At 56.1% G+C, this 13,705-nt stretch overlaps 1 protein-coding gene and 1 long non-coding RNA gene across 3 annotated transcripts in view; one reads left to right on the top strand and one right to left on the bottom strand.

The window, feature by feature from the left end:
• The window catches only part of LOC120873169, a 147,629-nt gene that overhangs the window by 38,699 nt on the left and 95,225 nt on the right, over positions 1-13,705 (top strand). The gene's annotated exons all lie outside the window — the stretch shown is intronic.
• LOC120873181 lies at positions 5,685-12,738 on the bottom strand. Of its 2 annotated transcripts, none has more exons than XR_005723400.1 (2): positions 12,659-12,738; positions 5,685-6,357 (listed from the first exon to the last, which is right to left on the bottom strand). It is a non-coding gene; the product is annotated as an uncharacterized LOC120873181 (long non-coding RNA). The 2 variants fall into 2 exon arrangements; XR_005723401.1 differs by having other exon boundaries at positions 5,685-6,430; positions 12,659-12,732.

Raw genomic sequence — 13,705 nt, 5'->3', positions numbered from 1 at the left:
GGGAGGCCGGGCGGCCTGCAGCTGTCCCTGCTGGGGTTGGAGCGGGTAGCTTGGGCACCCACGAGGAGCTGGCTATGTGTCTGGGGAGGCCGGCCGGGGGCTGCCAGCGGGGTTCACGTGCCCCCACGTGCTCATGCACAGACACTCACACCTCCCCCAACACTGCTGGTGGACAGACCAGGTCATATCCGCCAGGCCCCCAGAAGAATTGACTGGTCCCCTGTTCAAACGGCAGCAGGTTCTGCAACCCCAGACCTATCCCCTAAGGGACACAGCACCCGCTGCCACTTCTAAACAAACCAAGGCTTTAAATAGCTGCCAGCTCTGTAAATAACCCCAGATCCATGAGGGGCACTCTTTAGACGGGTGGGACACGGCCTCCAGCAACCCTGCACCAAGGAGGTGGGTGGAGGGCTGATGGCACTCAGGCCCCGCGGCAGCCCTGGTTGGGTCCAGGGTGTTTTTCTGTCTCTGGACGGGATGGCCAGCTCTGTGGTTGATGTGGTGGGATCTGACTCAGCTGCCTACCCCAGCCCCCAGAGTCACCCCAACTCAGTGACCCACCTCAGGGAGGGTGGGAGAGGCCTGCACTAGCCTGGCCACAGGACAGCTGAGGGTCCAGCAGGGGTGCTGGGGAGAGGGCGGGGCAGGACGCTGGCTCCGCACCTCTCTTCCTTTCAGCCGCGTCCACGCTGGCAGGACCTAGCCTGGCCCTCAGTGCCCCTCTGCCCCTCCCCAGGGTCCTCAGTGGAATGACATGCTTTAGGGTAGAGGCTCCAGCTTTCTCCATCAGACTCTTCCCTGAATGGATCCAAGGAGACCTCAGGGACAGACTTGTCCAGAATGGCAGCGGGCGGAGCCCAGCCCTCAGCTGGGTCCAGAGCAGAGTTCCTGCACCCCTTGCCCGAGGGCCAGTTGGTCAGGTGATCACCGGACCACAGCATATGCTAGAGGCAGCACCCTTGGGTGCAGGGCCATGGCCTCTACACATCCCCGGGGGGAATAGTTTCACATCCCAGCACAGTTGCATTAGTTCTCCAGGGCACCGTGGATGGTGGAAACCAGCCTGCCCACAGCTTTAAAAATCTTTGTATCTGTTTTTCAAAACCGCCCATTTCCGTCTCCCATGGCCATGCACCAGCATCTCTGTCAGATCAAATAATTTGAAAATTGTAATGATTTTGGTACCTCCTAGAATAGCTCAGGAAGCTGAAAGCATGGCCCAGTTAAAAAATGCATCCCAGTCCGCTTCATGGATCGGATGGGTGGGGGTCATTCCTGTTGAAAATGCACCCTGGGAGGTGGGGGAGTTTTTGTTGATTTATTTTCTGTCTGGTCACCTGCCTGGGCTGCCTTCACTGCACAGAGGCCTGGATCCACCACAGAGCTGCATTAATACTGTGACTTCTCTTCTCTTTCTAGTGTAATTTTTGTGTAAGAAAGAGGAAAACAAAAATTTAAAAGCTGCGTATCCCCAAAGCTGTGAAACTTTTTGAAATTTCATTTTCTAGGTGGTTTTACCAGATTGATGATTTTGTTCGTTTACTGATTAGTTGTATGAGGGAGAAGATGGTTTATGGGCAGGCAGGCCTCAAAGCAATCACACCTGTGTATTCTACCTCAGGAAAACACAGAAAAATGCCTTTAGACTTACCAGTGTTACAAATTATAAAGTCTTCAAACTGCTAAGCTTGATGATGGCCAAATGGGGCCAGCACCATTTTTCTTATCGTTCTTTACTGTATAAAAAAATAAACATCGTGTAAAATTTACCATTACACCCATCTTAAAGGGCCTGGCCTAGTGGCGTTAAGTATGTGTGTGCTATGGTGTGACCATCACCACCATCTAGTTCCAGAACTTTCTTATCACCCAAAACTGAAACTCCACATCCACTTCCAGTACTATTTTCAAGATGTTATGGAGGCAGAGACTCTGCCTGGGCAGCACAGAGCACACACACAGGTTTCCTGTGTAGGGGCCAAAGTCCCTGGATGCGGTGGAGAGAACAGGACCAAGGAGCAGAAAACTGTAGCAGAAAATTGTATGTCGGGGTGGGAGGGGGGTTCATGTTTGGGAACGCGTGTACACCCGTGGTGGATTCATGTCAATGTATGGCAAAACCAATACAGAATTGTAAAGTAAAATAAAAAAAGAAAAAGAAAATTGTATGTCGATGACAGGAGTGGACACAGAGAGGAACCAGGGGAGAAGCAAAGGAAGAGGGGAGTTGAGGAGCAGAGGAGAGGTTCCTGAAGCCAAACTTTAAAAAAAGGCACCCTGGTCCATGCCTGCCCTCTCCACTCTGCTCCCCAGCTGTTGGCAGCTGCAGAACATTGTTATATTTGAGTGGAGCTGGAGGCTCTGCAGATTAGCGAGAGCTCTTCCAGTTCCAGTTTATGGCTTAGTTTGAGTCAGACTCCCTGGTTTCCTGGATGCCCAGTCCTTGGCGGGATCCAGAAGCTCTATCATTCATTCCGTGGAGGTCTGCTGAGCATGTTCCGAGTACAGGAGACCCAGCTCTGAACAGGACAGACCTCCCTCCACTCCCCACACCCTCCCCCATCCAGTTTATCTTCTGCAGGCCGACCTGACCAAGAAGAAAGGAGGGAACAAGTACGCACTGTGCTGTCAGATAAATCTGCAGCCAGGTATCGGGGAAGCCTGGAGGGAGCTGGTGAGCAGGGGCTGTATGGGAATTGACTGGCATGCTTGGGGGCAGGTGGGAGGTACAGCTTTGCCTGGCAGGAGGGGCCAGTCAGGTGAAGAGTGGTCCTGGCAGAAGGGAAGAGGAGCGATCACTGCGAAAGTCCTGGTGGGGATGTGCTTGGGATAGTGTAGGTAAAGCAGGTGGTTGGCTTGGCCAGTGGGTGAATAGGGAGGAAGGCGAGCCCAGGGGGGCTGGAGGATGTTGAGCCCTGAGAGTTCCAGTGGAAGGGGATTTGTTGGGGTGGTTCTCCGGGGAGATATAACCTGATGGATGGAACCCCCATCCCTCTGGCTGCTGGGTGGGGAGCAGAGTGGAGAGGGCAGCCATGGATGTGGCATCAGAGAATACGCTGAGTCCCATCAGGGTCCACCAGCCCCCCTTTCACTTGGCCTTTGATCATTCTGGCTGCTTCGTGGAGAGTCGTGGGCTCTCTTCAGTGCCCCCTACTGCTTGCTGTACAACTTACCTACTGCCGTGTAACAGAATGCCCCCAAATGTTGTAGCTTAAAACAAGCTGGGCGGTCAGCTCCAAGATGGCACCTCACACAGCTCTTGACTGGAGCCTCAGCTCCTTGCCTTGTGGTTGTCTCCCTAGAGCAGCTGGCTTTGCCCAGAGTCAGTGACCCAAGAAAGAACCAGTGGGGAGCCTCAGTGCCTCAAATGACCTGGTCTCGGAAGCCACGCATGGTCACTTCCACCCTGTTCTCTTCACAGGACGCAAATCCCTAAGTCTGGCCCACACTCAAGGCCTCTGCCTCTTCAGGGGGAGGCATGTCAGAGCATCCATGGATATGTTTTTAAACCACCACACTTGCTGATCTCCATTTTTAATAGAGAGAATAGGTCTTGGGTCCTGAGCCTTCACTGGGAATCTTATTTGGCTAAAATTGAATAGCATTGCATCGTTTTCACAGTATGTATTTTTAGGGTTATTTTCCACTTATGTTGCTTAATACTGATTTTCCTTTTAGGGTAGTCATGTACATTATAAATATATTTAAGCTTAAATGAGTTGACTTAAGGGAGATTATGAAGTAAGAAATACTAAGTAGATTTCAAAGGAAGGACCGAGAGAGTGAAAATGGCATAAAGTAGGAGGTGGAACGTGATGGCCACGGCTGGGGCCTGCTGGCAGCAGAGTAGCTGAGAGTTCAGGCTCCGGGTTTGACCCCTGGCTCAGCCTCCTGCAACTGTGTGACTGTGGGTGGTAATCTAGCCTCTTTGGACCTGTTTCCCTGTTGATAAAGTTAGTGAGCTGCCTGCTGCCTGGGCGTTGTGGGGCCCAGGGCGGTGGGGTATCCAGGGAAGGGCTTGGCACAGGGCTGGGTAGGGAGTTAGGGCCCACGAGTGTCCACTGCTAGGATAGCAGCCTCTCCACAGTCTGTGGGCTCCTTGAGATGCTCCTGGGGTGGGGGGGTGTTGTGTGTGTGTGTATGTGTGTAGCTGGAGAACTGAGGAGACACCCCCCACCTCTGTTCACTCAGAGCAGGTAGCACCTGTTGGTGAGGGGGGAAGGCTCCTTTGGGGGGCTCTTCATCTGGTCAGAACACTGAGGTTACCCATAAGAAATCAGGGACCCGACTAGCAGTTGTCCTCCTCATCCGCTTGTCTGCCTGCCCAGCCATCCTCCGTGTATGTGTCTTCTCTGTCCTCTCATCCATCCCATGTGTATATGCGTCTGGCCTGCCTGCCTTCCGTCCGTCCTTCCATCCACCCATCCATCCACTGATTTCCTTTGCAGTGTCCGCACGTGTGTCCATCACCCGTCTGTCCATCCATGCACCTGCCTGTCCTCCCCCGTCCCTTCATAGCTCTGTCTTGCCTGGCTCCTCATGGCATCCACCCGTCCATGTATCTTGTTTTCCTTCGGGGCGTCCACCCACCAGTCCATCCATCCATCCCCTTCCTTTCGTCCTTCTGTGCCTCCACCTGTCCATCCGTCAGTGCGTTGGTCCATCCATCCATTTAACAGGCATCGGATTTTGTACTGAGGATGTAGCAATGAACAAAAGAGCCCCTGCCATCAGAGCGCTCCTGTCCAGTCAGGGAGGCCTGTACGTTGTGAAGGGTGAGAAGAGATGGTGGGTTATGCTCCAGTGGTGTAGTGAGCACCTGCTGTATGCATGCAGCCTCAGGATCAGTGAAGGCAAATGCATGAGGCCCTCACAGTGGGTGTGTGTCCACAGGGCAGAAGGGTCAGAAGGGGATGTGATCAGCTCTACCTTGCAAGGGAGGGAATACTTGAAGGGCTCTTGCGGGATGTACAGGAGGTGGCTGGAAAGGGTGATTGAGGTGGCAGGAACCACACAGGCAAGTTTGGGGATGTCTTCATGACTGAGGAGCCTCTGGACGGCATCCTGTCCTGGAGGAGAACTTGCAGGTTGGGGCCAGAGTCGGGGGTTGTTGGGCCAACTTGAAGGAAACTCTGGGAGTTGCAGAGGATAAGAGTAGGCAGAGAACATAGCAGGGGGCTTATTTCAGGCCAGTCAGGACTCCAGATACATGCTGGCTCTGTGAGGAGCCCTGGGAGAAGGGAACTCATTCACTGATTCACTCAGCGTGTCCTGCATGCTGGCCGTGTGCGGGCACAGGGGGTGCAGCAGGAAACAAGTCCGGCCAGGTCCTGCCCCACCATCTGAATGGAGGCCTCAAACACTGAACATACATCGATGCCACAGGATGCCCTGCCAGCAGTGAGAAGTGTGTAGTAGAGAAGACACTGGGTGGGGTGGGGGTGGGGAGCACTGCCTGGGACAGACAGCTGGCCTCTCCCAGGATGGGGGGCACGCACGCCACGGGGCTTGGGAGGAGAACAGCTTCCAGACAGAGGGGCAGCTCACAGAGGCCCTGCGGTGGGTGCAGCTGGCCTGCTGGGGCAGATGTGTAATCCAGTCTCTACGGACCCCAGCACTCAGCTTGTGAGGAGTGAATGAATTGCAGGCGTGATGTCGGAAATCGGAGATGGAGAGGCCTGTACAGAGGGTTTGTGTTTTTTTTCTGTGGTTGCTGGGGAGCCTCTGAAGGTGGCTGAGCAGGGGAGGCTTGTGAGCATCATTCTTGGGCAGCAACATGCAGGATGGCTAGGATGGGGAGGGTGAAGCTCTCGGGCCGGAAGCTTCTGGGGGTGCTGAGTCAGTGCAGTTAATGCCCAGGCTTTAAGGTCACCTGAGCCTGGGACCAAGTCCTCCCCTGCTGCAAACCAGCGCTGTGACCCAGGCGAGGTACTCCTGCCTCTGAGCCTCTGTGTCCTCACGTACAGAACAAGCCTAACCACGGTGCCTGTGTCTGGGGTTGTCATGGAGATGCCAGATGTCCGGTGTGAGCAGCCCCTCCCCTGACTGCGTAGGAACCTTGTGCCTGCTCAGTTGTGTCCAACTCTGCAACCCCATGGACTGCAACCCACCAGGCTCCTCTGTCCTTGGGATTCTCTGGGCAAGAATACTGGGGCGGGTTGCCATTTCTTCCTCCAGGGGATCTTCTTGACCCAGGGATCGAACCTACGTCTCCTGCATTGCAGGTGGATTCTTCACCACTGAGCCAGCTGAGTAGGAACCTTGCTCACATTGATTCTGGCAGCTTCCCAGGCCGGTGAGAACCACGTGTGTCATGGATGGATGCAGTCCGGCTGGAGGGCAGCTCTGTCGTGTCTGATGAAAAGAAGATGCAGAGATGTGTCTCAGTGCACCAGGCTGCAAAGGGGCCTGGGGCCTCCCGCCCTCCCTGGGGAGAGGACACACCCAAGTTACACGGCCCCCAGCCCCGCAGTCTGTTCCGAGCTATGCAGGGCCTGGGCGTCCAACAAGCCAAACAACTGTTTTGAGTCACTGCAGTATGGCGGCCAAATGGAGCTGCTTCCGTGGTCGGCCCTGGCGGGAGGGCTGGAGGGACACCACCTCCTCCTTAAAGGGGAGGCTGCTTGGCTGGAGTCAGGAGTGCAGCTTGCAGAGTGGGGGTGGGGGTCTCTCTGGACCTGGGCTGAGGTCTGCCCCACGCCGACAGGGTGCCCACCTCGGGGCTGCCAGGCTGGCTCTGGGTTGGCAGGGGTGGAGGGAGGCGGGCAGCTGCGTGGAGGGTTGTCTCTCCCTGCAGGCATCGGCAGGCTGGAGCCAGCTGCTCTGGCCTTGGCAGGGCGAACACAGAGCAAGTCAGCACAGCCTCCGCAGTGCCAAGGCTGGGAGCAGGCTTGCGGCTCCCGTTCCACTTCTATGGGGGGGGGCTTTGTGCCCACCTGGCTTCCCCCTGGGCCTGGCCCTCCTGCACCCCCACATTCTCTGACAGTGATGGCTAATTAGAGCTGATGTCTTCTGGGGGCACTTTCTATGTGCCAAGCACTGTGCAAAATGTTTTCATGTATACTAAGTTTTTTAACACTCGCAAAATACTGTTCGCATTTTATGGAGAAGGTGATGGCACAGAGGAGTTAAGTAAATTACCAAAGGTCACACAGCCAGCAAGTAGTAGATAGAGCTGATTCCAGAATCCATGCTTTTAACTTCTTCATGAGACCACCTCCTACAACCAATAATGACAGTGCCAACTGCAGCCCATAGCCCCAGGTGTACAAGAGATAACCTTTCCCTTAAATCAAAGTAAATCCAAGTATAATATTCTTAGCCCTTTCCTCTTGGTCACAAGCTGGTTGCCACAGCTCCAAGCATCACATTCTTATAGGAGGATAGCATCCAAAAGCAGCATGGGAAGGCATGGGGTCTCCTTTGCCATTTTCTCTTTGGGGCAAGGGTGTTTTCCAGAAGATCTTAGCAAATTTGGGTCCATCTGTCCAAGTTGGGTCACATGCCCGTCTGTAATTGAAAGGTGCTGGGAATACAAATATCTGACCTTTCCAGACTTCATGCGCGGCAGGTTCTGCCATCAGAAAAAGCAGATAGGAATGGCTGGTGGGGAGCAGCCCAGTTGGCCTCATCTTCAAGCAGGGGCTGCCACCTCCATTTTACAGATGAGGAATGAGGCTCAGTGGCAGGAGCCTGGCCTGGGTCTGTGGACCCCGTGCTGGCATCGAGCATCTGGGCGGAGTGCTTCCTCCACGTTTGTTTTAGAACTGCACCTCCAGCTGGGGGTCAGCCTCTGGCAGGCTGCAACAGGGCGTGTTTGTCTTTTGGGCATCCTTGTATACTCAGGAATGAACATCTAGAAGGTTCTAAATCACCCTGTACTGTACTGGAAGAGCTTGTGTTACCCACACTCCTTTCTGTTTGCAAATGCCACAGACCCAATTCCAAAAGGGTGTTTGTGGACTCCTGTAACCAGTGAAGGGTGAAGCTGACCCCAGGCACCCTTGGATCCAGACTATCGGTCCTTGCACCTGTCTCCATCCTCAGCTTTGCTTTCCCCTGTGTGGAATGCATCCTGGGGCATGTTCTCCTCACGGGTCAGAGATGGCTAAGGTCAGTTCTAGGCTAACATCTAGTTGACTCCAAAGAAGGCAAGGAGAGGAATTCCTGGGAAATGTCCCAAGGAAGATTCTGACTGGCCCACCCTTGTAGAGGAGAAAGGAGTCTGTTGGTAGACAGAGCCACTGGGTCAGGGAGGGACAGATGCTGGTTAGATAGAGTGAAAAAGTTGCTTACTCCAGATGAGTGAGTGATGGAAAGGTGAAGGATAGATAGATGAACCGATGAATGGAGGCATGAATGTGCTGATGGTTAAACAGATAGGTGCTTAGATGGACAGATAGATGGACCAATAGCTGGATGCGTGGTTGGAATGGGAGACGGCTGGCTGGCTGTAGCTCCCCCTCCTTCTCTAGAAGCGCCCTGGGCAGAGCTGCCTGTGCGAGTGATAATGAAGGCTCCATTGGGTCTTCCACTCAGGCAGCTAACTGCTTAGCCCCCAAAGCCCGTCTAAACCTTCAGTTTCATTTTTGTAGCAAGGTCATTTCTGCTCCTTCCCCCTATGAGTGTCTTTAATAACACTTGCTCTTCCCACAGCACAAAATGATGCCTTAGAAAACTTGAAAGATTTAGAACAGCTTGCAAAAGCACATGGGAGTCCTCACGGTCCTGGCCTGCAGACCCCTTGACTCTGCAGCTGGTAGGTGTCTGTCTGTGGCTCTTCTCTGACAGCTGCCGCTGCCAGTGCTTGGCGGCCCCTGTGCCTTGGTTTAGGGAGCGCCAACCTCATGGGGCCTGGTCCCAGCCAGACTTGCTTCTTCCCAATGGGGAGATGAACAGTGGTGACCTTTTTGGCAGGTGAACCAGAACCAAGGTGTGGACTGTTCCTACATCTCTTTTGAGGTGTGTTTGTTGCTACAAGGCCACAGGGAGGCAGGTGTTTTTACAGCTTCTTCCTTGGGAGCTGCCTTCTCAACTCAGAACATGCAAATCGCAGGAAGCCATGAGTTGCTTCCTTGGGGACACACTGAACGGCCAGCTCTCACCTGAACGTGAATGTTCTGCCCATTTTCATACCAGCCTGTTCCCCTCGGGCAGGCAGCTCAGACCACCCTGTCAGACACCCTCAGAGGGGCAGGCAGATGGGGTCTCAGGCGGTGGATGGGCTCTCAGTGTCCAGAGCAAAGAGAGACAGGGTTGCTCCCCGGTGCTGCTTAGGGTGTGGGCTTGGGAGCAGAGTACATGGGTTCTCAGCTGGGTCTGCTGCCGCTCAGGCCCTCACAAGGTCTGGCTGTGTTCCTGTGTGAGGCTCAAGGCAGGGAGAAGGTGGCCCTCTCCCCATGTCCTGGGCTTTCCTTCTTAGGCCCCGCAGAAACAGCAGTGCCCTGTTCTCAGGTACCTGCCCTTCTGCCCAGAATATCTGCTGCTTTTCATCAAACACGCTAGTGTCAACTCCTCCAGGAGGCCTCTATAACTACTCCAGTTGAAAGCTTCTATACACCCTGGTTGCCTCTTCAGGATATCAGCCCTGTGTCTGTGTCCTTTCTGATGTGGATGTATGTATGAGTGACTCTGGGTTCCAGTGTGTGACGCACTTGAGCAGGACTCCCACGGCTGGGCTTCCGCGCATGTGGTCAGAGCGGGTGGTGGGCAGGCAGAGGCAGGGGACTTGTGCTCTGGTCCCAGGGGTCTCTTGAGGGCTGATGCCTGGCCTTGTCCTCATTAGTGCAATGCATGGGGAAATAGTGTACCAGCCTTCTCGCCCCAAGAATCCGAGGAGTTACCTCCCTCCCTTGCAAAGCTGCTTGCAAAGATGAGGCGTCTGCCAAGCCACATTTATCATCCAATCATTAATTCATTTCCTCATTTTTTATTAATCACTGCCCACCAGCCAGAGCTTCAGATGGGGATGAAAAGCACTGGGGAGGCACCGGGTTGACAGAATTGCCACCCCAACCAAGGGATCGGGGAGCTGGAGCTCTGCTGGGGCCCTCCAGTGGGGGCTGCTCCACCTTTGGGGGCATTTAGAACAGCTCCAGGGGCCCTGCTTGTCTCCTCTCATCAGGGGGAACTGCTCTGACAGCCTGTGTGCACACGTCTGTATGTTTGCATGTTTGTATTCCTGCGTGCATGCGTGTGGGGTGAGGGTGTAGTGTGTTATGTGGTGCATCTGGGAGACGTGGGTATGTGACGTGTGTACACACACAGCCTGTGTGCGTAGTGTGTGTGCTTGTGTGTGTGGTATGTGGGGGGTGTGGGTGTGTGACATGTGTACACACACAGCCTGTGTGCGTAGTGTGTGTGCTTGTGTGTGTGGTATGTGGGGGGTGTGGGTGTGTGACGTGTCTACACACAGCCTGTGTGCATAGTGTGTGCTTGTGTGTGTGCTATGTAGGGGGTATGTGACATGTGTACACACAGAGCCTGGGTGCATAGTGTGTGTTCTTGTGTGTGTGTCTGTGCATGTGGTGTGTGTGTGCAGTGTGCATGGGTGGAGGCAGGGGGAACACACAGGCTGACAAGGAGTTTCTCTGGATGATTAATGGCCTTTGGAAGGAGGCGCTGCGGCTGTCAGACGCTCCTGGCAGGTTCTGAGCTCGGCTCCCCGCCTGCCTCCTGGCTGAACTAGCCCAGGTGAGGCTGTGTTCCCAGCCGGTGGCCCAGGACCGCTTGCTTTCAGCTTGGCCTGCCCCAGGGCCTTTCTGCCCTTGCCCCCATGCACAGTGTGGACCACCCGGTCAGCAACACGGAATGCTGCTCTAACCCCCACCCCTAGGGCACCCACCCCCCAGGGACTATTGTTCAGCAGGATCAGACCGGGACCCAGGAATCTGCATTTTTAATTAGTGTCATAGGGTTCTGATTCTGGAGGGCTGCAGACCACACTTTGAAGAACCCACCTAGTGCTACAAGGGAAGGTGCCCTCCCCCTTCTGTATTTGTCCCTTGTGCATCCATTCTGCCTCCCTTTCGTTTGCTCTGTGACCCTAGGCAAGTCACTTTACCTCTCTAGGCCACTTCCTCATTTTTTAATAATAATCCTGCCTCTCACTCATTTGGGGATCTTTCTGGGCCTCAGCTTCTTCATCTGCGCAGTCTGGGTATACTAGCCCGAGCCTCCTTCGGTTCTCAGGTTCTTGGGAGGAGTGAATGAGTCATTCCCGTGGGCATCGAAGTGGCTGTCGCTGCTGTTCCATGCCCTGGAGCTGGGGTGTGTGGTTAGACAGGGCCGTGTGGTGCATAGTGGGTTTTCAGGTTTTCAGGGAAGTGAATATCTTTCTAAATCCTAGTAATAGCATCTGAGCTTACTGAGCTTCCTACCACCTGTGGCTTGCGACCTCCTTACCCCCAGTTTACAGACAAGAAAACTGAGGCTCAGAGAAATCACAGGACTCACCCGAGGTGAGTCGGCCCAGGAGGGCTTGATCCCCAGACCCTTGGGATCTTATTTCTGCCCTTGGCCTTCAGGTGGGGGAGGTGGGGGAGGTGGGGGAGGTTGAGGCTGCCAAGTCATTAACCCCCTCCCCTCCCCCAGCAACCCTGGGAACGCCGGGCCGCGGGCACAGCGGGGCGGGCGGGCGGGGCTGGAGGGGTTGGGAGGCGCTGGAGCCACAGCCGCCAGCAAATCCAGCCCAGCTGGGGGATTAGACCGCATCTGGCTCGGTTTACACCAGAGAAACAAAGGCGGCTGCCGGCGCCTTTATCTGGTAGGGAGGGTTGGGAAGGGGGGCTGCCCTCAGCCCTGTGGGGGACCTGGGTGGAAGGGAGGAGCGGAATCTGGGCCCTGATCCCGACACTAGCTCCCCTACCCGCCCTGTGACTCGCAGGGAGGTGACCTCACTTCTCTGTATGAAGGACAGAGTGTTCCTGGGGTGAAGTAGAGGGGGCAGGCTGCCGGGTAGGGGGGGCAGGGAGTCCTCGGAGCCCCGGGTCCCTGCAGCTGCCCTTCCCAGGCAGCCTGCCCAGCCTGCAGTGGGGGTCCCCACCCTAGGGGCACGTGGAATGTGAACACTTCCCCCTCAGGCTGTGGCCCCAAACTTAGCACTAGGTCTCCCCTTTCAGTCGTAGAAGGGAAACAGCCAATAAAACAGAAAATCAGGACGAGCCCGGAACCGCACCCCTCTTCCAGCAGCAGGGAAGTGTTGGCTTGGGGGGGTGTGCTGGTTATTTATGCCTCCCTGACCCCAAGGGGGTTCTGGCCCCCGGAGGGGTGGGTTCTTAGCTCTCCCCCCACCGACTGCTCACGGGTGTGGAGGTGTTCTGACGCCTCCCGTCACCTTAGGGGCGGGGGCTTGAGCTCCCCCTCACCGCCTCAGGGGTGGTGTTGGGCCTGGCTCCTCCCCCCATGGCCCCAGGGCTGGGGGCGGGGGTGTGCACCGCCTGCCCACCTCGGGAAGCAGGACGGCGCGGGTGCCAGGCTGGCGGAGGTGGCCGGTGGGTGCGCGGCTCGCCGGAGCCAGGAGCTGACCTTATTAGCCGGGGGCAGCTGTTCGTGAAGCACATCTGGCAGCGGGCTGCGGCTGTATCCCGCGGACTGCGCCCCCCCCTCGTCCCCGCCCCCGCCCCCGCCCCGCCCCACTGCCCCAGCCTGGCGTTACCTTCCAGGAATGCTGGCAGCGCCTCTCGCATCTGGAGCGCGTTTCTGGGGCAGCCGGCGCCCCCTCCGGCGCCGGGCCCCGGGCTGGGGGTGGGCGCCGCCCCGCCCGGATTTCCTGGCTCCTCCCTCCTCCGCTGCCGGTGTGGCTCCCAGGGTAGGCCCGCCACTGGGCCCGCGACGGAAAGGGCAGCGGATGTGATGTGGCTTTCTTCCTGGGAGGAGTGCGAGACCTAAGGACCAGCTGCTCGGCCCCCACTTGCCGAGAGGGGAAACTGAGGTCTGGAGGAGTCCGAGGCCTCGTGCGGGGCCCCGTGGCTTCCGTGTGGTGCCTGGTCGTAGGGTGGTTGCTGATTTCGGTGTTAACCTGACACCATACAGGTGTGATAGGTTCATTATCAACCTGCTGTGTGACCGTCCTGGCCGGGTGTTCACCTCTGGCTGGCTGGGTGGAAGCTCCAGGGCCTGGGACCCGGCTGGAGGTATAGTAACCACTGAAAGGCGAAGCAGGCAGCCCAAGGCTATGGCTGCGGGCAGACAGAGCCCTGTAATGCCTCTCTGGTTCCTCGCCCAGCCTCATCATTTTCAAGCTGTGTGATCTGGGTGTGTGACTTCACCTCTCTGTGCCTCAGCCTTGGCTGTAGAATGGGCTGGTGGTGGTACCTCGTTCAGGAGTGTGACACTGTGGGTGACAGCCTGAGAACAGTGGGGGGCGGGATGGAGCTGAGGGCTTCCATGAAACACGCACAGTCAGATGTACGAAAGAGAGCAGCAGGCACGTGTGTCTGAAGCCAGAGAAAAGGTGGGTGGGCAGCTTGCAGCCAGTGTGAAGGCTAGAAATGCCCACTCTCGGCTGCATCTCTTGAACTCTGTGGCCAGGCAGTGGGAGCCCTTGAAGGTTCATGAGCAGGAGAGTGAGCTGGACCCTGCAGCAGCAGTCCCCTCTCCACTTTGGGTGGAGCATCCCAGAAATTAGGGGCACACTCTGCTTCACACTGACTTTCTGGCGCCTACCAGGTACCCCAGGACCTCTGCCCAGCTGCCCCTGCCA

This window comes from Oryx dammah, unplaced genomic scaffold (assembly GCF_014754425.2).
Source record: "Oryx dammah isolate SB20612 unplaced genomic scaffold, SCBI_Odam_1.1 HiC_scaffold_13, whole genome shotgun sequence".
NCBI lineage: Eukaryota > Metazoa > Chordata > Mammalia > Artiodactyla > Bovidae > Oryx > Oryx dammah.
This window is presented reverse-complemented; position numbering and strand designations above follow the sequence as displayed.